This window comes from Canis aureus, chromosome 8, assembly GCF_053574225.1.
Source record: "Canis aureus isolate CA01 chromosome 8, VMU_Caureus_v.1.0, whole genome shotgun sequence".
Taxonomy (NCBI): domain Eukaryota; kingdom Metazoa; phylum Chordata; class Mammalia; order Carnivora; family Canidae; genus Canis; species Canis aureus.
This window is the reverse complement of record NC_135618.1, coordinates 1,226,826-1,252,651: the sequence shown is the minus strand read 5'-3', so window position 1 is coordinate 1,252,651 and position 25,826 is coordinate 1,226,826. Positions and strand designations below refer to the sequence as shown.

The window sequence follows — 25,826 nt, the reverse complement described above, 5'->3', positions numbered from 1 at the left end:
ATTAGGTGAGCCCCAGGAGGGGAGGAAAAACACTGTCCTGTTCTCATGAAATGCCTTATGGGAACTTCACCATTTTTGATGGTGACCCTAAGCCACCCCTCTCCCCTATACCACAGTGTAAGGATATTGCCCTTGATCTAATTTTGAGTTACATTTAGTTAATAGTGTGTTCTGTAGCAGAGCCCAGAGGGACACAGGGTCTCACAGACTCTCAGAAAAAAAAAAAAATGTCTCCAGCTGTAATTCTTTCTCTCTCTAAAAAAGCCAACAACTTATCCAAAGGATTAAGCAGGAACATATGCTCTGTTGTTTTTCTATTTTTATTTATGTCTCTCAAGAGCTCGAGACAAACAGATAAAACACAAACAAAACAAAAATTTCCCTGTCCTTTAACCAAAAAGCATTAAAAAAAATCTTATGCAAAATACTTGTGCAAATTGCAGCCACCACCCCACTAGTAATACACACAGCCTGACTCAGTCTGGGTTCAAACAGGACATCCTACTACATGTAGGACATGGCAAATGGGTAATAGGGACGTGAACACAGTAGTTAAGGAGCACAGAGGATCACTGTGTCTAGGAGTTCTGGAAATCTTTGTTCAAGTAGGGTCACTTAGGCTCCATCTTGAAAGACGAGCAGACCTCTGTTGTTCCACAAAGAGACATTATGTCACGTTGGACAGTGGAAATTGGAAATACAAAAGTTTGGATGTATAAAAGAGCTTGGAGTTCTTGCATGAGTGGGAAGTGTGATGTGTTTGGGATATAAATTGTGTTAGTGTGTGCATTTGGGGAGGCAGTTTGGGGCAGTGAGGCTGTAAAGGAAGGACGGAACCAAATTCACAGGGGCCATTGTTCTGGGATATTTTAAGTCAAAAATTTTCTAAGTGGTTCTCAGTGTAGGGAAGGGAAAAAAAATATTTTCCTCTTCTACTCATCTTAGGTTCCTTGGTTAGGGTCCTATAAATTAGATGAACAAAAGATACATTATAAAGATAAGAAGAAAACCCAGAAGTTTATTAGCATGTGCATCACATGCATACGTGTGGGAGGACTCAGAGATGAGTAATTCACAGGTGTGGTTGGAATTTAAACTTATATAACATCTTACCAAAATAATGATAGATTTTACAGAAGTGACAAGACAAAGGGGAAGGACTTGCAGCTTTCAGGGGCAGCAAATGTGGGAAGACAAATATATGGGGAAACGAGGGGTAGATAAATGCTAGTTTTAGCAAAATTTGTTATGCTGACTTCTTTGATGCCTTCTCTGGGCTGATAAAGCTTAGAATCGTCTCCAATGATTAACTTTTGTCCTTTCTGGTAAAGAGGGGAAAAGGGGACACCTTTACAAATTTCTGTCCTACTTTTAGACAAATAGGAGGTGGGCAGAGAGCTTTCCTTGCATCTGCTTCTTTCAATTGATTTTAGCTCAAAATAATCCTTATGCCAAAGTGGCATATTTTGAGGTAGCACATTCTGCTATCCTTCATCATTAAAGTTAGGCTTCCATTTTTCCTAATTTGTTACATACTCTTTAACTCCATTTAGAGAAGAGGAAAAGATATTAAAAAGAATGTACATTAAAGAGGCTCAATAAATTACAACATATGTAGTCAATAAAGACTTCAGGGGCAAACTGAACAATGCAATGCAGCCCAGGACATGTTATGTTAAGCAGAATCTTTTTACAGTTCTAAACATAATGATCTCATAATTTGCTTTAGTCAGATTTAGTGTTTATTGCTTATTTTTATTTAGCTTGAAATAGTCTATGATCCCACAACAATTGTAGCAATTGACATTTAGGTTACTATTTGAAGATGGTTCTCACCCACTTCCTTGATTTGCATTAGGAAAGCTTATCACTAAACCCTCCAGGTCTTTAGCCCCCTTCCTTGCTTTTCCCAGCAGAAGTTGGTAGGGAAGAGCATATTGTCCATGATTTTATATCTGGAATTCATCTAATAAGAAATCCTAAATAGGGGGGATTCCCAGTCTTTCTACCCTCTTCTCCCCAGCCCCAAAAGTTGCTGATGAAGAGTAAGGGAACTTTCTGTAAACTCAGGTTTCACTGTTCGTCTATTCAAAGGTCTAGATTACAGTGTAGGAAGATTAGAAATTCCATTTTTACCACATGTCTATGCCATTCCTGTATGCCATCATCTTCTCATGCTCATATTTCAATTTCCATCTGTCTAGCTCTTTTGTTGTTTTCTAGATTGGGTTAAATCAAAAGTAAGAGAAAAATAAAGTCTTTAAAAAAGATTTATTTATTTTAGACAGAGAGAGAGGAAGAGAATCTCAAGCAGACTCTCCCCTGAGCACAGAGCCCCACATGGGGCTCGATCTCATGACCCTGAGATCATGACCTGAGCCAAAATCAAGAGTCAGATACTTGGCCAGCTGAGCTACCCAGGCATCTCAGAAAATATATGTTTTTGATTGCCCTCTGCAAAATAAATATTCCTACAATTGACTGGATTCACCAATGGTATATATGGAACGCTTCACTAATTTGCATGTCATCCTGGCACAGGGGCCATGCCAATCTTCTCTGGATCGTTCCAATTTTAGTACATGTGCTGCCGAAGCGAGCAGACACCAATGGTATATTGACAATAATTTATATTTGCTAGCAGTCGCTATTGCTCAAATTATTCTTATGTACATTTCCCCATTTCATCTTCACAATAATCCCATGGAGTTGGCAGTGCAAAGGTGTTATTCTCATTTTGCAAAGGAGACGACATCCCGGTGATTGAGTGGCTTGCTCAGCCTAGTCAGCTCTCTGCGTTTTGTCATCCAGAGAAATCCACTTGTGTCCTGGATTCACGAGACTGTAATAGCAGCATAACAGTAGTATTGCCGCACTGGAGTGGTGAGGGCATTAGTGTGAAAAAAGGTGTCTTCATATCTTTGTTCTAGTCCTTACTAGTTATGATTAGGTGAGCCACTTAAGCTCTTTGTCTCAGTCTCCTACCCTATAACATAAAGATAACATCCCCTATATCAAAGTTGTCATGTGCATTAAATGAGAAAACATATATATACACAGCACCAGGCCTGGTATATAGTAAGAACTAAATATATTATTGTCTAATATCATTATTATCATTATTAAGAAATAGTAGATAACAGGAAGTATAGTGTGTGATTGAAGGAAAATGGAAGTTCAAGTGTTGGTTCTGGTTCCCTGTCTGGGCCTAAAATTCAGATTCCCAAAACACAAGATTTTACTTCCATCCATATGTGCTTCCATTTCAAAATTCATTAGGTCTGATTGGCTGCTATTAATGCCGGTTGAGTTTGTTTGCTTTATAGTCTCACAGCTCTGTAAAATGAGAAAAAAAAATCCCCGAATATCATTGTAGGAGCCATATTCATAAATCATTACATGTGTTGCTAGACCACTGTGAGCACTCAAATTTACTTTTATGATCATGCTCACTTTCATGTAACTTTGGGTCTTTTATTTGGTCAGTTAATGACTGTAGTAAATTATGAGGAAATGGTCTAATACCACTATTCCAACAAAATGATTTATTGATATTTAATATTAACAGTGCCTGAGAAAATCAGTAGGACATTTTGAACAAACATATCCATATCCTGCCCACCCAAGAGAGATTTTTATTGTTCCTTTAATGAGACAGTTAAGATGAAACAAGGAGATTCTTTTTTTCTATATATAGAAATGTAATTCTGTACACAGCCATGTAATTTGACCTTCTGTCATTAAAAGTAAATGTAATAAGATAATCAATAATAAACACTTTCCAGTGTAATTCAGCTTCATCCTTGCTGTCTGAAAGGGGCCATTGCTGTGGGAGGTGTATGTCTTAAAGATCTCTCAATCCTTGATACCTTGGGTGCCTATAATAGCAGGAGCTTTCAAAATCTAAATTACTCATTTCTGCTGTGTGCTTATTACCATCTTTCAGATGAACTAAATTAAACTTGCCACTTTGCACCATGACACAGGAGAAAATCATACAAGTTTTCTTTTAATGTTACTGAATTAAGTAAATAGAATTCTGTTCTACTTTGATTGTTGTATAAAAAAATCAAAAAAAAATCAAACATTGTAAACATTTGTAAAAAAAATCAAACATTGAGGAAGAAAAAGAAAGCATCCCATTTTTATGAGAAGTTCAGTATGTGAAACCAAAATCAGAACTGGGCATTACCTCTGAATGTTGTCTATACAACTGTTCTTTCCGCTTTATCTATCAGAAACTCTACCACTCAAATTCTACCCCCAATTCTAGCACTCCTATTTCTTTGTTCATTTCTGTCCTTGGAATTGTTTTTGGAGGGAAGTCGGGTTCTTTCGTGAAATTATTTCAGTTTTTGGAGAGAATGATTAATTCCTAAAAGAGAGAGAAAAACAATAAGAAAGCTTGGGGCAGAACTTCTTCTTGGTTCTCACATTTCTCTTTTGTACTCACATTTAAAAATGTGTAGACTTCACCTGAGCATTGGAATTAGTGGGTTGTCTTGGAAAGTAATAAGAGTCTGGCCACATGAGAGACTCCTAACTCTGGGAAACGAACAAGGGGTGGTGGAAAGGGAGGTGGGCGGGGGGTTGGGGTGCCTGGGTGATGGGCACTGAGGGGGGCACTTGGTGGGATGAGCGCTGGGGGTTATGCTATATATTGGCAAATTGAACGCCAATAAAAAAAAAGAGTCTGGCCACATGCAGCCTGCGTTTCCATTTCCATGGGACAAACACCAGTGGGGGCTGAGCAGCAGTTGCCCGTGTTGGAGGCCCCTGAACTCTGGCTGGGCTGTTAGCGTCCCCACCAGTGTCCCCGCTCCAACCAGCCTGCTTCCCTCGGCTATAGTGCTAACATACCTACTGTAGACGCTTGTATTTATGTACCTATCGATCTATCAATCTAGATCTAGCTCGGGATACATACATATTCTCTGTTGTTGTTGTTATTAACAGCAGAAGACTGGTTCAAAGATAGGTAGGCAGCCTCACAGTCCGCCTCATCACTCCAACATTTTTCCTAGGGAAGCGTGACTCTAGGTGATTTACTCGGTAATTTCCTCATCTGTAAAACTGAAGATAATATTCATAGTTCCTACCTTGTGAACTTGTATGACAATCAATACGAAGCTGTACGTAAAGCGTAATGCCTAGAGCACGGCGGGTATGCCATAAGTGGTAGCTACGGGCGTCCTGGGACACATCAAAATAAACGTGATTTTTAAAGTTGACTGTGTGTTCCTATCACGGCATTTCGTATAAAAGGCGCCCTGTATCAGGATCTTTGATTTTCACTTACATCCTCCCCCTTGAATGGTCTGGGATACTTGCCAATGGACATGCTGCCTCTGTCATTCAGGAGGAATCTTTCGGTCTTGAGCAGGATAATGAATGAATTAGGAAAGCCCAAGCAAACGTGTGGACAGACATCCCTTGTCAGAGCTTTGATTTAGATTCCTTGCAGAACAACAGAAATATTCCTTATGTTTCCATTCTTTTCGAAATGCAAAGAATGCCAGAGCTTCAAAAACAGGACAGAGAAATGCACTACCCTAGGGGAGGTGCTGTAACAAATTTAAAGCCAGCCTCTAGGAATCAGGGTAAGGATGCTTTCCTCATTATTTTCCCTGTTCATTATTTAGCACCATTATCTGTTCTGATCCCTTCCTACAGATTTTCCAGGGCTCACGGGCTGCAAATGTGATTCTTGGATCCAGTACAGGGTCCGTAGCTCATCTAGAATGCAGTAGATCATTCAACATATTTCTGATTTACTGCCTTTAATTTCTTCTTCAGGAGCAAAAACAGAAGCTTGTGGGTGGAGGTAGACGATCTCTGATTACAACTATGGATAGAGAAATGGTTTCTTCTGACATTTTTCTTTCAGAGAGACTAAGCAAAATTGCAGCACAGTTTAACAGTACTCTTCTTAACTCACTGCAGGTTGCCATGGAAACAGGAATCTCGCATCAACAAGAAAGGCATTTAGGGAATCTGTTCGGCTCTAACATTAGCATGATCTAGGCTTTCCTGCTCACCGCTAACAAGTCTAGCATCTCTTTTAGAATATCATTAATACTCATTAAATTTCTGTGCATGTGCTTTCAGGGAGCTTCATGTTGCGTTTGAGGTCATTTTTATTTTTTTTTTGTGAGTGACCGACTCAGCAGAGATACATATTTTGTAGAACTATATTTAGCTCATCTAGCACATGAAGTAAGACTCACTTTACTTACACTGTTATTTTCACATGATCCAGATTTAGATTTTAATAGAGGAGAACATGTTCGCGGTGGCAATTAAGGAAATCTGCTAATGTTTAGGAAGTTTATTTGTAATAAAGAAGAACCAAATGGGAGTTTTTGTTCTGTAAACGAAGTTTAATAAAAACAGACCCTTTGATCATTTACTTGTGTGGGGCAACTTTTAGGTTAGCTCTCATATGTAAGTTTCGTTTTGCTGAATAGTATTTTAGTGTTTGTTTTTCCGGATAGTTTACTTAGGAATCTTAAAACACTAAGAGATTATGTTGTTGGCAAAATTAACTGGACTTTCTTTCCCCATGAGCTGTAAAAAAATGTGATTAAAAAGTCATCAATTTGTTTAAAGCAGTTATAGCAATGGCTAAATTACCATTTTCTTTAATTTCACTAAAAAAAGGATTTTTGGTAGACTTGTTGGGGGAAAAAATAAGAGAAGTCCTGTTTGAATTACGTGTCAAACTTTTCAAATTATTTTCTATGTGCATTGAAATAAGTCACTGGTTCAACAGTTAATCTCCTTCTCTAGTTGAACGATGACCTCCTGAACTGATTCTGGGGCTTCCCATTATTGAAAGGTTGTGTGTGGCTCTCAATGCCAAGGGCTTTGGGCAGGTAGCAAGTTTTTGTGGTGAACACATTAGCTTTGGAATCCAAAAGCCAAAGTTCAATTCTCAGCTCCACTTCTGCCAGCTAGGTGACTCTGGGCAAAGTACTTTTAACCACATTATACTCCCTTTTCATCTTGAAGTTGATACAAGGATTAAATGAGTTAGACTATGTACAGTACTTAAATTTTTGCTATAATATGCACATACTGGTATGGAATGGTTCATACTCAGATGCAATGAGTTTTCATTGTAGGTATCATTAACATACTAGTTTTATAGCTTGGATAATTGGAAAACACCGCTAAGCCAGGATTTCCCTTTTTACTAAAATCAAACATCATAAAATTTAGCTCTTTTTTTTTTTTACCCCTGAGCTTGTTGTTCATCTTGAAAAATGGGTTATAATTAATAAAACGTCCAAAAGCCAGAGGATAAGTAAGACATGAAAATAATAAGACCACGAACAGACTGGAAATGTGATTTATAGGTGGCAAATTGAACAAAACCAATCACCAACAAGTCATCTCCAGTTTTAGAGTCAAAATGTGCCTATCAGCTGTCTTGTCACTGGTTTACCTAGCTTGTGGATCATAATCAATTAGTCTGTAATAAAATATTTATCATGCACAGAGTCTATGATTTCTCGAACTTGATGTTTAATTTCTTTTATGTTGAGTTTTAAATACATAAATGAATTCCGTCCCTTTTTTTTCACCTGAATTGGAAGCCAAGTGAATAGACAAAGCAATAAATAAGATGGAACCCAAAAGTTAGCTTACTTAGCTCTTAAGAAAACGGCTTAGGTTGGGGTTGCAGTGAGAATTTTAAAGCTGCACCCCCGGATCAGACAAATGTAAACATCCAGTCATGGGAAGCACTGGAAAGAATCAGCCCTCCCTCATCTTGTATATCTGGTGACTCTTTGTGTGTCCAAAATCCTTCTATATGTATATCAGTCAGATTGAATTAGGGCCCACCCCGATGGTCTCATTTTCGTTTAAACATCCCTTTAAAGGCCATATCTTCAAGTATAGTCACATGCTGAGACAGTGTGGGTTAGGACTTCAACCTGAATGCCTTGGGGAGGACACAGTTTAGCCTATAACAATAAATGTTCTCCGTAGGAGCATAGTGATAACAAGATTTTGCATTGTAACTAATTCTTCCATAATTGTCTTCTTCCTTTTCTTTTTGAAAAAAAAAAAATCTCCTTCGACAGCTTTTTCAGGAGCTAAGCTGCCTTCACAATGAGGGATAAACCTAGCTTATAATGTCAATGATGTACAGGAACAGAATGAGGAATTGCCAAGTCTATCTTAAAAACATCATCTACCACCTAGTTTCTTGATGGATATATTAAATCCCAGCAAGTTCCAATGCTCCAAAGTGGTCAATCATTTCAGAAATACCAATTAAAATTAAAAGATAGATAACTTATTTTTTTAAAAAACTAAGGATTATACTTTACCAAGGATTTATTTTGTTATATTTCTATGTGACATGCGGTTCTATAATCTATAATGATTTCCTCCTGGAGAACAGTTTGTTTTAATAAAGCTGAATACAGAGAATAAGGATAAAGATAAAGCCTGTTAACTTTGAAATGAATAACTATAAATGAAGTGAAATGAAGTGAAGCCATAAAGAAAAGTCATTTGTTCTTTCATAGCATCTTTCCACAGAAACATCAAGAACTTTATAAATGGTTCTTGGTTAAGTTATCTGGTGCACTGACCCTGAAATTCACCCCTGTATTCAAATCTAAAACTTCCAAATCTTGCAGCCTGACTGGGGAACAAAAAGAAAGAAATAGAAACTTCTTTTAAAATTCCCAGGACCATACCTACCTTTATTGTGGTCATTGTTCATTGCTATTATGTTCATTGTTTAATATGCTGGATAATGGGAAAGACCTGTGATTAAGCCTTATCCCAAACTTCTGGCTTCCACTTCAATCTATAGGTAGATAAATGGAAAAATTGGAATTAAGAGAAAAAAAAACCCTATGGTTTTAATTGTGTTAAAATTACTAATATAAATATCAAGAGCTAAGATGAATTAAATCCTATCTCAGGCCCTGATAAAACATTTTAAAATTCATGATTTCAGGTCTGTCTTGAACATAGTGACCATGGCACTTTGCTAAAGGCTGAAGAAATACCAACATAAGGAATGAAACATGGTGTTTGGCCTCCTGGTGTTCACAGTCTCACTGGGAAAATTAACAACTTTATAACAACTGTAGTACTTGCTCGTGAAGTCAAACTTAACTAAGGAAAAGAAATAGAGGAAACAAAGATTCACTATGGTTGGATGATCAAGCTCCTTAGAGGAGAAGACATTGAACCCGGGTCTAGAAGGATGAGAAAAATTCTATAGGAAAATGTTTTCCAAAGGTTAAAGCAGAACATAAGACAAGGACAACAGAGAGAAACACAAGGAGACACAGCGCGTGGAACGCGTGGCACGAAAAATAGTTTGATATCAGATAATGGAGGACCTCGACTAAATATTTGAGAAATGGGAGAAGTAAAATATGAGTTGTGCTCCTAAAAGACAGTTCTCGAAGCCTGTGAAAGGTGGCACGTACGTAGGAAGGCAAGCAAGTGGCCAGCTCTTCCTCTGAGGGGCCACCAGTCAGGTTTTCAAGGGCAGCCTGACCGTGATGTCCCTTCCAAGTCCATTCATCGTTTCACATACGATGGAATCTCAGTTCTTCCCAGGATACTCCTTTAACACTCTGCATATTTTTAACTGAAGTTTATGACTTTCTACTTAGCTTTATCTTCTTGTGTGTGTGTGTTTTTTTCCCAGACTCTAAACAAGATCCTATCCAAAAACAGCATGTAGTTGATGATAAGTATGGCTTGTTGTCTCCACTTTATAAAATATTCTTTGCTTTGTGGAAATAGCCTTAGCAACATCTTTTGCTTCATCGTGCTGGTCATTATACCTTCCACCCATATGCCATTAAAAGTGCAGCCAAAGGTTGGCTGGAAGCCGTCCTCAGATGTTTCAGGGGACTCGACAGGGATCTCAGGCAGGTTTGGCAGCATCACAAAGGGCTTCCCCCACTTCTTGGCTCGTGGACTGTGCAGAGATTTTAGCTTCACCCTAAGGATTTTTTTTTTAAATAAATTCATGATGTTTGTTGATTAATGTTGCTGGAATAAATTATACTGAAGTGCTGGACTTTTTGCATACGTTGCCAAATCATTCTTAATTTTTGATTGATCTTCGTTCCATAATAATTTTAAAATGTGTGGGCCTTTTCTTAGGGTACTGCCTCTGGTACATTCAAATACCTAGTTGATATTTCCACTTAGATGTCTCACCAGCATCTGAAATTTAACATGTCCAAAGAAAACTCTGTATGCTGCCTCCGTAGTCGTCTCGCCCATGTTTAAGTGGAACCACTATTCACCTGGGTGACCAGGCCTTACACTTAGAATCTTCTCACACTCCTCTCTTTTTCTCATACTTTAAATGCAGTCTGTCACTATATCCTGTTCATTATTCTATCAAAATATATCCCCCCCCCAAAAAAACAAAACAAAAACAAAAACAAAACAAAACAAAACAAAATATATCCCAAATCAAACCTCTTCCTACCAGCATCGTTGCAACTTCCCAAGTAAAAATGACCTGCACTGCTAGTCTCTGTTTACCTACCTTCTTACCTACCTACCTATCTACCCTCTCTCCTTATCAACTGGAGTTATCACGCTTACCTCATTACACTTAGTGGTGTGTATACCATTTGCTCCATTTTCTTTACCTTTAGAAATTCTATGCAAGGACCCCTCATCCCCCATAATTTCTACATGCAGGCTTAGGGTGTGGGGCTTTATTCCTTCTTCTGAGATTTTTAAAAAAGTTTTTATTTTAATTTCAGTTAATTAGCATTGCTACATTAAATTTGGATGTACGATATAGTGATTTAACACTTCCGTACATCACCCGGTGCTCATCACAAGTGCCCTCCTTAATCCCCATCACCTCTCTCACCCACCCCCACCCACGTCCCCTCTGGGAACCATCCGTTTGTTCTCTACAGTTAAGAGTCTGTTTCTTGGTTTGCCTCTCTTTTCCCCTTTACTTGTTTGTTTTGTTCCTTAAATTTCACAACTGAGTGAAACATATCGTCTTTCTCTGACTAGATCTTTCACTTGGCGTCATACTTTCTAGGTCCATTTTGCTCTCTCCTGAGAACTTTCTTTGTATTATTTATTGCCAATTGTTAATAAGACAAAGACCCTCTCCTTGACCAGGTTCCCCAAGCAGGTTCCTCTGAGGCTGCCTGGGTCCCATCCCTGGGTGTGTCTTCAAGAGCTCCGTGTTAGTAAGAATCCTAGTAAGTTGGTTGAGGCAGATTCTCCTGTCCTCGATATCTGATCCAGTTCCTCATCTCTCACTATCTCCCCAGATGCTATCCGGTCACTCTGATCTGCCTTCAGGAAGAAACCTGCCTTGCCAGTTTGGCCAAATCCCTCCTCATCCCTGGTGTCTCTTAGGAATTTTCCATTCATAGACCCCTATTCTGTAACTTGGCTATAAATCCCCACTTTTTCTTGTTGTGTTTGGAGTTTACTCCAATCTCTCTCCCATATTGCAAAACCCCATAGACCCCAAATAGTCTGCTTTTCCATTTTAACAAGAGTCAGAAAAATGTTTCTTTAATGCTCCTCTTGGGTATTTTGAGAAGAGAGAGCATCTCTTCTCCTATTTATCAACCTGCTTATCATTAAGGACAATTCATCTGCTCTAATGGGAATTTAACCTTCTTCTATTTGTCTCCGTCAAATTTTCTAGCTTTTGAGAAATTAATTTCAACTACTATTATATTATGGTCAGAAAACACAATGTCTCTCATTTTATTACACTCTCCATTTGTATAAACTCTATCAATTCTCTTGGTGATTACCTCACGGTTTTGAAAGTACTGATCAACCTAGGAGCAGATTCTCAAAACCAGATTCTGCAACTACACACGCATACAAATAATACCTAAATGTGCGGTTTTGCTGAACCTGTTTTTAAAAGATTTTATTTATTTATTCGAGAGAGAGAGAGAGAGGCAGAGACACAGGCAGAGGGAGAAGCAGGCTCAACACAGGAGCCCGACGTGGGACTCGATCCTGGGTCTACAGGATCACACCCTGGGCTGAAAGCAGCGCTAAACCGCTGAGCCACCCGGACTACCCTTTGCTGAACATTTTTATTTTTAAACCTAGACAATAGGAGTAAAATTTATTACACTTCTCATGCTATAAGTTGTACACAGAACAAGTGCTCAACAGTCTTAGGGAACTTCTCTCCGCATTTATAAGGAGCAAGCAGCTATAGTTTTTGTCTTGACACTTCATGTCTTAAAAAAAAAAACACATAAAATATCACTCCCCTCTTTGGTTTGATGATCGGTGCTTCCCCATCAATTCATAGCCTGCTACCTATTACACACCTTCCTTGTCTCCATGCTTAACCTCATTTACACTCAGTAGACAATACTTCAGAATTGAACTCAAAACAGGAAACCAGGGGCCATGTCGGTTTGTTTAAATGATCTCAAGAGACAACGTATACTTGCTACTCCATATCTTTGCCAAGAACCTTAACCAAAACAGTCTCTTATCAAAACATTTTTCAATTTTTTTCTTCAATCTTTTTTAGTTGAGACGCATCAGAGAGGAGTCTGCTGGGTGGCTCAGGCCAGGCTCCACTGCTGAGGCTGGATCGTGATCCAGGAACCAGTCTTCTGCTTCACTGGTCTAGAAACATAATTTTATTGATGCTCTCTGATTTTGGAAGGCTAAAACTTCCACTAAATAAACTCAGAAGAGATTGAGACATAAAATAAGACGTTTCTCTATCAATGGAAAAAAGTGTAATAAAGCTAATGAAAAGAGCAGAGTATTTATACTGCTTGATTTGCATATTATATTCCTCTGAGAATAGTCGTATGAGAAACTGTAGGTTATTACATGCACTTTTGTGCCAGCCAGGAGCTTGTAAGGGCTGGTATGACAGGCCTACAGTGTTGTGACGAACCACCTCTACTTGTGGGACCTGGAGGGTTTCTTCTGGTCTCCGTGCAGACCACACTCTCTCTAGTCACCTATTGTCTCCCTAGACAATCGCTTAAAAACAATATCTACCTTTTATTAACTGTTTACAATGCTTTGAACGTTTTAAGATTATCATCATCATCATCACTTATTAATTATTTACTATATTTCAGGTACTGTTCTAAATAACTTCTTTATCTTCATAGCAACCTGATGAAGTAGGTACTTATTTCAATCTCCGTTTTTTAGAAATGTCTTGAGAAATATGTATTATTACTAACGAAAGTGTATAAGATGTGAGTAACGATAAATGAACACCTAAGTATTCGCCACCCAGCTTTAGAAATAGAATATCTATCTCCTTCCTTTCCCACTCCATCTCAATGAACCAGAATTTTGAGGGTACTGTTAATAACTCCCTTTCTTCTCTATGGGCTTATTGTCTTTTATCTTACTGATTTGTAAGGTTTGCTGGAGGTGCTGTTACTATATCCTGAATATCAATATTTAACATTTCGTGCGAGTTCCTGATATCTTGACCCAGTTTATGGTTTTTCTTTTGCTCTCTTCACTGGCTTTTAATTTTATCATCAAGTTTATTAGTCTTTTTTTTTATAATTTATAAACATTGTTTCTTTGAAAAAAAAAATCCTTCCCAATCCTGAGATCATAATACAATTATTCCATTTTGCTTTCACAAGTTTTGATAGCTTGCCTTTCACCTCCTAGAAATAATTCTTTATAAATGTTGTAACATATATTATTCATATCTTACAGAGGAAAAAAACAACGAGGCAAGAAAATTGTCTTATTCGACGTTCACAGATGGTAAGTTGTAGAGCTAAGAGTTGAATTCAACAGTCTGATTCTGCAGTCCCACTCCTCTACGGCCTCCAAGGGTATAATCAGAGAAATTATACAGATGTGGAAACTGAGGATGAACGAGGGTAAGTGACTTGTCCGAGGCCAACAATCCTAAGAGCTGGAGAGAGCGTGCAAACTTCAATACAATTTTTACCAAGAGTCTATACATTTTCCTTTATATGCCCTGTATTCCTAGGACCACATGCTGGTCTGTGGATTCTATTTTCACAAACTCTCTGCTCTCTGCTTTATTTTGGGAGTCATTTTATCCTCTAATTACTTCTGCAAAGAGCTGGTTTTATCTGTACTCTTTGTATTTAGCTGGTTTAACCCACAAAGTGAAAATTTATCTCCTAGTTTTGGACTCATCTCATCTTTTTCTGAATTTATCACATCGCTTTATTTCTTAGTCTGAATATCTATGTAATTTTCACCTCTTAGAGCCCCATCTGCTGACCTTCTAATATTCTGCATTCAATTCTATTTATAGTAGATCATCTTACTCTCAGCTTCATGTTACCTCTTTTTCAGTGATTGCAATTAACACTTCAAGGATTTCTTTGATCGTACTCCTTTCCTTCTCCTTGGGCTTATCTTTTACTGCTCCTTCCATTTAACTCACATTCAGCTACTTCTACAGCAGTCAAGGGTAACAGCTGACTTTTCCCCGTCATGCCTTGCAAGGGCAGAGAGAAAGGCAAACTTTTTGATAAAAGTTGGCCACTGTTTCTGACTCCTGAAGATGAAGTATGAATGCTCAGCTTCTGTGGTTACTTTGAGCTCGAATTAAGCAAGCGTGTCACTTCTGGAATCATAGAAGTTCCTTGAGTCGCCTAAACTATGTCTAAGTACAACCTTTACGCAAACGCTACTTTTTTACAAGCTACTTTTTTCTATTTTCCCAGTACTTCCCCCTCTGCTGAAAATGTCATTTTCTCTGTTGTCATGAATTGAAATTCTGCTCGTCTTTAAAAGTCCACGTCAGATATCACCATGCGAAGCCCCTCCATTGACACTTTTCTGACCACCTGAAGCAGAAGCCGAGTGTATACCCACACACATCGCATGATGCTTAGCTCAGTGCACTGGGTCTGGTGGGATGTTAGCGTCACACATATGGAGTCCCCTACGACATTGCAAGTTCCCAGGTAATAAAACACAGACTGATTTAGGAAACTACAGCTACAATATTTCTTATCTAGGACTGTAATTTTCCTACAACCAGAATTTTATAGGCCTATTGGGTAAACCTTTAGAGCTATTTATTGAGCTGGACTGGATTACGTTAGTTGTGCTTAAGAGTCCTTTTGTCTTTCATGAAATTATTTAGGATCTACCCTATGCCTTGAACTGTATCATTCAGTGAAGATAATACCATGAATATCACAAAGGCTGTGTCTCATAGGCTGGTGAGAAATAGATGAGAAAACAAAAGGGAGTTCATGCAGTGTGGGGGAAATGTAGAAGCTGGAGAGCCAGCACAACTGCTCGGTTACTAGCTTTGGAATTTGCTAGCTGTAGAGATTATGTGTGTCTCCTAATCTCATGGTTCCTGAACTTTTTTAACTTGCAAAATGAAGGGAGTAAATTTTTGCCTTTCAGAAAACCTTTAGGTACAGGAATAATGCACAGAGCATAGTTATCAATCAATGAAAGCCATCGTGGTCACTGCAGTATGATATTGCATATTAGTGAATGTGAAACCAGCCAGGATTGTTTTAAACCAATTAAGACCGGAAGATTAATCCAAATGACTAAATTGATATGGTGATATGTCCACCCAAGCTAGATTTGCTCTTGGGGTACAACACTACTTTGTAGAAATAACTAACTGTCAAGATCTCCTCAAATTTCATGAATGAAAATGGGAGAGTAGATAACATCTATTAAATGATTATTATCTGTCATATTCTTATAAGGTGTTTCACATACATTATCTTACTCAGTGTGTCCAATAGTCGTGTGTGTAAGTGGGTGCTATTATCCTAGTGTAGACATAGACACTGAGACTCAGAGAAGCTATACATCTGCATTTCTAATATTATAGTCTAAAAACAGACAATTATACTTCAAGTGTGTGTGTGTGTGTGTGTGTATAATATATAAAGAAATTATAATCGTTTTTCTAGGGAGCATGTTATTTAATAGTGACTTTGAGCACCTGCCTTTGTTAATAACAATTCGAGTGTGTTTATAGAACAAGGTCATCCCTTTGCCAATTCGAATGGCACATAATAGACTATCCAGCATGACAACTGAAACCCAAGGTGTACTTTGAAAATTTCCAATCTGATTTTTCAGAATGTACTAGGCATATATATGATTACTGGTAAGTGGAAGAGTCATCTTTGCCTTCACAGGGAGAAGAGCAGAGTAGAATATTATTTCTAGATGAAATAGCCTGTTGGGATCATCGACGTAATTATGCAATCCAGTCTGAGTTGATGCAAAGGGTGTAATTAAGCATCGTTACAAATTTTGTCTGTGCCTCTCGTGGCCAAGCAGAGGTTGATCCCTTTGATTCTTTTTCTTTGGATTTTGAAATATTGTTGGTGATAGTTAATATTCCATATATACCGTGATGTAGTCAGTCTCTTAATACTGTAGTCCTTTAATTGAAGAAATATTTAAAATGGTTTTTATGAAAACATTGCTGTTATTTTCATGACAAGTATTAATGCTCTTCTGCTCTGCCTCTATAATTTTTTAAATGAAGATTCATAGATATATGTATATACTATATACAGACATAAATATATTATTTATATGTTGCATGTATCAATACATGTGTATATTTACCACATGTTTTTGTTGTGTGTGTGTGTGTGTGTCCCCACTTAAAATATTCTTTTCAACCACAAAAGCAACATTATGATAAATAACTAGTAGAATTTTATATTAAGCTATAGAATGTGCCCAGATCTGCAAATTTGAAGATTTGCATTTTTAATATCAAAGATAAAAATGGCATATTTTCCTATGATAAAACGTAGAGGTAGTACTCTAAGTTGGGACTTGTCAAAACTGGAGTGGCCGCACTCCCTGGCATAGTTAGCCCATGGTAACAAGGACAGTGAACAGAGGGAAGAAACTGGAATTAAAGAAGAGAGGACCTGGCTCTGCGAGACTGGGCCTGGTCAGCAGGCAAGGCCTGGCACGGACTTTGCTCCTCTGTGCCCGGGGAATGAGGAAGAAGGGCAGTGTCAGACCTGGCCTACGGGACATGGACTGTGGGGCGGTGCAAGTGTTGGGCCACAAATATTACCCAGCGGAGGTGCTCTCGGGAGGATGCAACGAATCTCAAAACCTTGGACAGGAAATTACAGGAACACTAGGGAGGGAACAGCCAGTAGTTGGGTTTCAGGGCAGTGAGGTCATCGGGACAATGCAAGAGGCAAAGAAAACAGGGACCTGCCTTGTCCTCTGGAAATAAAAGCATTGGCATGATGTAGGGGCTGAGAAGCAGAGGAAGCTGTCACTTGGGAGGGGCTTGGACTCCACCACATTCCCTCACATGACAGTGATTCGGCTTCTCTCATGGCCTCTGACTTCACCACAGCTGGTGCAGGGGGAGAACAAGACAGAGAGGGAAGGCAGAGGTGGCTAGGAATCCGGCTGACCGAAACTCCAGCCTGTTAGTGACCTACCAGGTAAGGCTGAGGGGCAGGAGAAGGAATAACAATCATTCTGCTGATAAAATCAAAGATGTGTCCTTCACAGCAAATGCTTCCAGATTATTCATTAGACGGTTCCCAATGTGTAAAAGAAAATCTTCCTCTGCAAATGTCTAATTCCGACTTTATGAGGACCAATAAGTACCCGAAGGAAGAATAACTGAATGAATGTAAGAAGCAAGACTCCTTAGACTAAAGAACAAAGGCAAAGGGAACCTTCATTTCTGTGATGTTTTTCACATAACTGAATGTCCCCAAATGCTTCACAAAGCATTTAATTACATGCTAGCAGCAGAGGAAACGCTGGCATTGCCGCGTGCCAGCTCCAGCCCACGTACAGCGGCGAATGTCAAGTCAACTGGCGAAGTGTAAGGGATCTGCAGACAGCTCACTCACAGTCTCTTCTCTTGGAAAGCAGAGCTCCTCGGTGCTGAGCACTTACACACTTCCCGGCGAATGGAGCGGCCTCTTTGCACTGCTTCCACCTGGCGCCTACAAGGCCATGAAGATGGAAGTGGACGTTATTTGCAATGTAAGATTCCACAAAAAAAGACCTGCCCACCCAGGAGGACATACGAGCGGTGGACAGGGAAGCTTTGGGGAACATTAGCTGGAGAGAGACCCAACTGGCAAGATTTGGATGGGTACGTTTTCCATTTTGCTTAAAGGTTGGCCTACACCGTAGCTCACGCACTCTCTTTAGATCCAAGGTGACAAGAGCTCCACAAGCCCTTTCTCATCCGGCCCTTAGTGCAGGACTGGCCTGATTGACTAGACCCTTAAATAGTTCAACTGGGAATCTGGATGAGTCAGGGCCTTGAGGCCTGCAACCCTAACACTCATTAGGAGAATTGCTGTATTTTGCTATAACGGGATCATAAATAAAGGTATGGACACGGCAAAAGACTCGATTAAGGAAAGGCCTTATGGGGAGCCATTGCTTAATGTTACAACTTTGAAATGAGTTCAGTCTACGGCCATACCACCCTGAACACGCCCGACCTCATCTGAAATAAGTTCAGACCCTATTTTGTAGACAAAGGGCATCTGCTAAAAGATTTTAAGCCATGATAAACATTTATTCAATTTCTCAGTAAATAAGCACTGTGTGCTCCGTGCCAGGGACTAGGCATGAATAAAACAGCCCTTGATCCCAAGGTGGGTATCGTTTAGCAGAGGAAGACTCTTACGGGAGTGCAGTGAGGTATTGGTATTGCTATAGCAGCATTATATTTTATGTTTATTTAAAGGATAGCAAAGAGGTCTGAGGGACTGGTAGATTTATTTTTTAAAATTTAAATTCAATTAGCCAACATACAGTACATTATTAGTTTCAGATGTGGAGGTCAGTGATTCATCATTTGCATATAATACCCAGTGCTCATTGCATCACGTGCCCTCCCTCCTTCATGCCCAACACCCTGGACACCTGGGTGGCTCAGGGGTTGAGCATCTGCCTTTGGCTCCGGGCATGACCCTGGGGTCCTGGGATTGAGTCGCACATTGGGCTCCTCTCGGGGAGTCTGCTTCTCCCTCTGCCTGGGTCTCTCTCTCTCTCTCTCTCTCTCATGAATAAATAAATAAAATCTTTAAAAAAATTTCCATCACCCAGTTACCCCCTCCCCCCACCCCCCTCCCCTCCAACAACCCTCAGTTTGATTCCTATACTTAAGAGTCTCTTGTGGTTTGTCTCCCTCTGATTTCTTCCCATTCAGTTTTCTCTCCCTTCTCCTATGATCCTCATCCCCATTTCTTATATTCCACATATGAGTGAAACCATATAAGAAGTGTCCTTCTCTGGTTGAATTATTTCACACAGTATAATACTTTCCAGGTCCATCCACGTCAAAGAAAATGGTGGGTATTTGTCGTCTCTAATGGCTGAGGAATATTCCAGTGTATCCATAGACCACAGCTTCTCTATCCATCATCTTTCAATGGACACCGAGGCTCCTTCCACAGTCTGGCTATTGTGGACATTGCTGCAGGTGTCCCGGTGTTTCACTGCATCTGTATCTTTGGTGTAAATCCCCAGCAGTGCAATTGCTGGGTCGTAGGGCAGGTCTATTTTTAACTCTTTGAGGAACCTCCACACAGTTTTCCAGAGTGGCTGCACCAGTTCACATTCCCACCAACGGTGCAGGAGGGTTCCCCTTCCTCCGCATCCTCTCCAACATTTGTGGTTTCCTGCCTTGTTAATTTTCCCCATTCTCACTGGTGTGAGGTGGGATCTCATTGTTCTTTTGATTTGTGTTTCCCTGAAGATGAGTGATGTTGAGCGTTTTCTCATGTGTCTGTGGCCATGTGTAGGTCTTCTTTGGAGAAATGTCTGTTCATGTCTTCTTCCCATTTCGTGACTGGATTATTTATTTTTTGGATGTTGAGTTTGATAAGTTCTTTACAGAACTTGGATACTAGCCCTTTATCTGATGTGTCATTTGCAAGCATCTTCTCCCATTCTTCTGTAGGTTGTCTTGTAGTTTGTTGACTGTTTCCTTTGCTGTGCAGAAGCTTTTTATCTTAACGGAAGCCCAATAGTTCATTTTTGCTTTTGTTTCCCCTGTTTTGGAGATGTGTCTAGCAAGAAGATGCTGTGGCAGAGGTTTGAAGAGGCGGCTGTCTGTGTTCTTCTATGAGATTTTGATGGATTCCTGTCTCACATTTAGGCTTTTCATCTATTTTGAGTGTATTTTTGTGTCTGTTGTGAGGAAATGGTCCAGTTCATTCTCCTGCATGTGGCTGTCCAATTTTCCCAACATTATTTGTTGAAGAGACTGTCTTTTCCATTGGACATTCTTTCCTGATTTGCCAAAGATCAGTAGACCAAAGGGTTGAGGGTCCACTTCTGGTTCTCTGTTCTGTTCCAGTATGTGTCTGTATTTGTGTCAGGACCATACTGTCTTGATCATTACAGCTTCACAATACAGGTTTGAAGACTGGCATTGTGATGCCACCAGTGTCAGTTTTCTTTTTCAACATTCCTTTGACTGTTCAGTCTCTTCTGTTTACACACACATTTTAGGATTATTTGTTCCAATTCTGAAAAAAGGTCTATAGAATTTGATAGGGATTACATTCAATGTGTAGATTGCTCTGGGTAGCACAGGCATTTTAACAGTATTTATTCTTCCAATCCATGACAATGAAACGCTTTTCCACCTCTTATGTGTCTTCCTCATTTTCTTTCCTGTGTTCTGTGATTTTTACAGTATAGATTATAGGTCCTTTACTCTTTGGTTAGGTTTATTCTTAGGTATGTTATGGTTTTCAATGCAATTGTAAATGGGTTCGACGCCTTAACTTCTCTTTCTTCTGTCTCATTGTCAGTGTATAGAAATGCCACTGATTTCTGGGCCCTGATTTTCTGTCCTGCCACGTTGCTGAATTGCTGTGTGAGTTCTAGCAACCTTGGGGTGGAGTCTTTCCATATAGAATATCGTGTCTTCTGTGAAGACAGTTTGACTTTCTCTTTGCCAATTTGCCTTTTAATTCTTTTTGTTGTCTGATGGCTGAGGCCGGGACTTCCAGTACCGTGTTGAACAGCAGTGGTGAGAGTGGACATCCATGTCGTGTTCCTAACCCAAGGGGTAAGGCTTTCAGTGTCTCCCTATTGAAAATGATATTTGTTCACTGGGCTTTCCATGGACGGCTTTTATGATACTGAGGTGTGTCCCCTCTATCCCTACACTGCAGAGAGTTTTAATCAAGGAAGGAGGCTGCACTTTGTCAAATGCTTTCTCTGCATCAGTTGAGAGGATCCTATGGTTCTTGTTCTTCCTTTTGTTAGTCTGATGGAGCACGTTGATTGATTTGTGGATGTTGAACCACCCCCGCAGCCCAGGAATAAATGTCACCTGATCATGGTGCATAGTCCTTCTACTGCACCGTTGGATCCCCTTGGCTAGTATCTTGGTGAGAGTGTTGGTGTCCATGTTCATCAGGGGGAGTGGTCTGTCCTCCTCTCCTTCTTGGTGGGGTCTTCCTCTTGTTTTGGGCAAAGGTCATGCTGGCCTCATAGAACACATTTGGAAGTTTTCCTTCCATTTCTATTTTTTGAAACAGCTTGAGAAGAGCAGGTATTAGTTCCTCTTTAAAGTTTGGTAGAGTTCCCCTGGGAGCCGTCTGACTCTGGACTCTTGCTTGTTGGCAGATTTTTGATGACTGCTTCAATTTCCTTGCTGCTTAGGGGTCTGTTCTTTCTTTTTTTTTTTTTTTAGGGGTCTGTTCTGGTTTTCTATTTCTTCCTGTTTCAGTTATGGTCGTTTATAAGTTTCCAGGAGCAGCCATTCCTTCCAGATTGTTTAATGTGTTGGCACATAGTTGCTCGTGATATGTTCTTAAAATTGTTTGAATTTCCTAGGTGTTGGTCCTGATCTTTCCTCTTTCATTCATGACTTTATTGATTTGGGTCCTTTCTCTCTTCTTTTTGATAAATCTGGCTAGAGGCTTATCAATCTTATTCCTTCTTTCAAAGAAGCGGCTTCTAGTTTCGTTGGTCTATTCTCCTGTTCTTTTGGTTTCTATTTCATTGATTTCTGCTCTGATCTTTATTCTTTCTCTTCTCCTCCTGGTTTAGACTCCACTTGCTGTTCTTTCTCCAGTTCCTTTAGGTGTAAGATTAGTTTGTGTATTTGAGACTTTCTAGTTTCTTGATAAATGCTTGTATTGCAATGTGCTTCCCTCTTAGAACCGCCTTTGCTGCATCTCTAAGGTTTTGAACAGTTATGTTTTCATTTTTATTTGTTTCCATGATTTAAAAAAAATCCTTAATTTCCTGGTTCACCCATTCATTCTTTGGTAGAATGCCTTTTAGCCTCCAAGTATTTGATTTACTTCCAAATTTCCTCTTGTGATTGATGTCCAGTTTCAAAATATTGTGGTCTGAAATATGCAGGGAATAATCCCAATCTCTTGGTACCAGTTGAGACCTGATTTGTGAGATTTGTGACCCAGTATGTGACCTATCCTGGAGAATGTTCCATGTGCACTCAAGAAAAATGTGTATTCTCTTGCTTTAGATTGGGATATTCTGAATATATCTGTGAAGGCCATGTGACCAGTGTGTCATTCAAAGCCCTTGTTTCCTTGTTGATCTTCTGCTTAGATGATCTGTCCATTGCTGTGAGTGGGGTGTTGAAGTCCCTCACTATTATTGTATTATTATCAATGTGTTTCTTTAATTTTGTTATTAATTGGTTAATTGGCTATTCTCAAGTTAGGAGCATAAATATTTATAATTGTTAGATCTCCTTGTTGGATAGACCCTGTAGGTATGATATAGTGTCCCTCTTTATCTCTTAAAACAGTCTTTGGCTTACAATGTAATTTGTCTGATATAAGGATCACTACCCTAGTTTTCTTTTGAGGTCCATTAGCATGATAAATGATTCTCCACCCTCTCACATTCAATCTGGAGGTGTCTTTTGGTCTAAAATGAATCTCTTTTATACATCATATGGATAGGTCTTGCTTTTTTAATTCAATCTGATACCCTGTGTCATTGATTGGAGCATTTAGCTCATTTGCATTCAGATATGAATTTAGTATAATTGTATTACCTGCAAAGTAACTGTTTCTGTAGATTGTCTCTATTCCTTTCTGGGTGTATTACTTTTGGGCTCTCTCTTACCTACAGGACCCCCTTTAATATTTCTTGCAGGGCTGGTTTAGTGATCACAAATTCCTTAAGTTTCTGTTTGTCTTGGAAGCTCTTTATCTCTCCTTCCATGAGGAATGACAGCATTGCTTGATAAAGTATTATTGGCTGCATGTCTTTCTCATTTACTACCCTGAATATATCATGCCAGCCATTTTTGACCTGCCAGGTTTCTGTGAATAGGTCTGATGCCACTGTAATGTTTTTCCCCTCCTATGTTAAGGATGTCTTGTCTTGAGTTGCTTTCAGGATTTTCTCTTTATCTTTAAAATTTGAAAGGTTCAATTTATATGGGACTGGGAGTTTATCTATTTTTGTTGATTTTGATGGGGGGTTCTCTGTGCCTTCTGAACTGGAATACCTATTTCCTTCTACAGATTAGGGAAGCTCTCAGCTATAATTTGCTCAAATATACCTTCTGGCCTCTCTCTCTCTCTCTCTCTCTTCACCTTCAGGCATCCCAATAATTCTTTTTTTATTTTTTTACACTTTTAATGTAAGTTTCTTTTTTTAATAATAAATTTATTTTTATTGGAGTTCAATTTGCCAACATATAGAATAACACCCAGTGCTCATCCCGTCAAGTACCCCCCTCAGTGCCCGTCACCCATTCACCCCCCACCCCTCACCCTCCTCCCCTTCCACCACTCCTAGTTCGTTTCCCAGAGTTAGGAGTCTTCATGTTCTGTCTCCCTTTCTGATATTTCCTACCCGTTTCTTCTCCCTTCCCATTCCAATAATTCTGATGTTGGTTCATTTTATGGTATCACTGATTTCTCAAAGCCTCCCCTTAGGACCCTTAGTTGTCTTTCTTTCTTTTCCTCAGCTTCCTTACCTTCCAACATTTTGTCTTCTATGTCTCTGATTCTCTCTTCTGCCTCATTTACCCTAGCTGTTAGAGTGCCCATTTTAAATTGCATCTCAGTCAGAGCATTTTTAATTTCAGTTTGATTAGATTTTAATTCTTTTGTTTCTGCACTAAGGAATTCTCTAGTGTCTTTTATGCTTTTTTCAAGCCCAGCTTGTATCTTTATAATCATTATTCTGGATTCCAGGTCCAACATTTTACTTATATACATGTAGATTAAATCTATAGCAGAGATATTACCTCTGGTTCTTTATTTTGTGGTGAATTCCTCCTTCTAGTCATTTTGTCCAGAGAAGAATAGATAAATGATAGAACAAAAAATAAAATAAGAGAAAAGAAAAGAAAAATATCAACCACAACCCCAGCGAAATATAAAAAGACTTAAAAACAAAGAGTTGAGAAAATAAGAAACTAGTTGAAGGGGAAAAATAAGAAAAAAGGAAAATATTAAACGGAAAGATAAATGAATCATGAGAAAAAACTTTGAACTCTATATACTATTTTCCCCTAGTCCTGGAGATTTGCAGCCCTGTGTGCCCCATAAACTTCTTATTTCCTTGATGTTCCAGCTGGTCTCCTGGGGAGGGGCCTGCTGTGCTGATTCTTCTGTGTCTTTGCCCTGATGGAGATGCACCACCCTTGCCAGGGTGCTGGGCTCAGTATAAGCTGCTTCCAGTTGCTCTCGGTGACTTCTGTCCCCTAAAGGCTTTCTGTGCTGCTTGGAGGATGAGAATAAAAATGGCTGTGCCCTGATTTCCAGCCCCAGAGCTGAAGGATTGTAAACTCTTTCAATAAACCCTCAGGAAAAATCAGGCTTCACTTTTGTCTGCCTTGAGCATGGGGTGGGGGTAGGTGTTTGCCACAGACCTGCTGGTTGCAGGGTCCCTGCACAGACACTGGTCACCTGGTTGCCAGTTTTGTGTGCATCCTTTCCAATCCTCCCAGGGGAAGGAAGAGGGCCATCCCATTTCTGCCCTTTGCAGGGCCCCCCACACAGAGAGCAATAACCTGATTGTATGGGTTCAGAGCATATGGCAAACTGAGCTGAGAGCCCACTCCTGGGCTTGCTGATTGCAGCTGGCTGCCCTGCTCAGACACCTGGGAACTCTGCTGCACTCAGGCACCCTCGGTCTTCCTGTGTCCTTGGGGGTTCTGACACCACACTTCACCACTGGAGCACCTTTCAGGCAGAGGTATCTCTCAATAGAGCAGATTTCTAAAAGTTCTGATTTTGCACTCAGGGCTATATATCACTTTCCAATTGCCAGCTTACAGAGGCTCCCCCCACCTGCCATTTATCTTCAAATATAACCCCTCAGGTTCACTTCTCCACACCTCCTACCTTGCAAAAAGAGGTCACTTTTCTATTTGTAGAGTTCCAACAATTCTTTTCTTATATCTCAGGTTGAATTCACAAGTGTTCAGAATGGTTTGATATCTAGCTGAATTCAAGGGACCAGATGAAACAAGGTCCCCTACTCTTCCACCATCTTGCTTCCCTCTCTGGGACTGGTAAATTTAATGTAGATGTTTAAAGTAAAATGTTTAAGAAATAGAAGCTAAAAGAAAAGCCTGATGAGATGATTTTTGAAAGATCAGTGAAAGCTCATTAGGTAAAGAAGCAGAGAAAAGGTGTTTCGAGTACAGGTGACAAGGTCAGGACATGGAAACTTCAATCAGCCTGGCTCGTTTGGGAACCTATAAGTAGTTGCGTGTATCTGGAGTGCAGGGGTGAGGAGATGAGGTGTGAAGCAGCTAGAGGAGCAAATAATCATCTTAGAGTATAGGGTTCTCAGCGTAATACCAGTGTGGAGGACAGGTTACGGTT

General features: G+C 39.6%; 2 long non-coding RNA genes and 1 other non-coding gene across 6 annotated transcripts in view; 1 reads left to right on the top strand and 2 right to left on the bottom strand.

The window, feature by feature from the left end:
- The window catches only part of LOC144318251 (uncharacterized), a 70,887-nt gene that overhangs the window by 22,230 nt on the left and 22,831 nt on the right, over positions 1–25,826 (top strand). The window contains exons 1-2 of one of the 2 annotated variants that reach the window (XR_013384056.1): positions 6,001–6,216; positions 13,714–14,948. This is a non-coding gene — a long non-coding RNA (uncharacterized LOC144318251). Of the gene's footprint in view, positions 1–6,000; positions 6,217–13,713; positions 14,949–25,826 lie in introns of those variants that run through there. The other variant, XR_013384055.1, reaches the window with a different exon arrangement.
- Positions 1–25,826, bottom strand: part of LOC144318250 (uncharacterized) — a 50,605-nt gene that overhangs the window by 6,536 nt on the left and 18,243 nt on the right. Inside the window, exons 2-5 of one of the 3 annotated variants that reach the window (XR_013384052.1) lie at positions 17,757–17,966; positions 8,719–8,827; positions 4,928–5,073; positions 3,576–4,375 (exon numbers count right to left, since the gene is read on the bottom strand). This is a non-coding gene — a long non-coding RNA (uncharacterized LOC144318250). Of the gene's footprint in view, positions 1–3,575; positions 4,376–4,927; positions 5,074–8,718; positions 8,828–17,667; positions 17,967–25,826 lie in introns of those variants that run through there. The other 2 variants (XR_013384053.1, XR_013384051.1) reach the window with 2 other exon arrangements.
- Positions 2,497–2,603, bottom strand: LOC144319885 (U6 spliceosomal RNA). Its single transcript, XR_013385572.1, has one exon. It is a non-coding gene; the product is annotated as a U6 spliceosomal RNA (small nuclear RNA).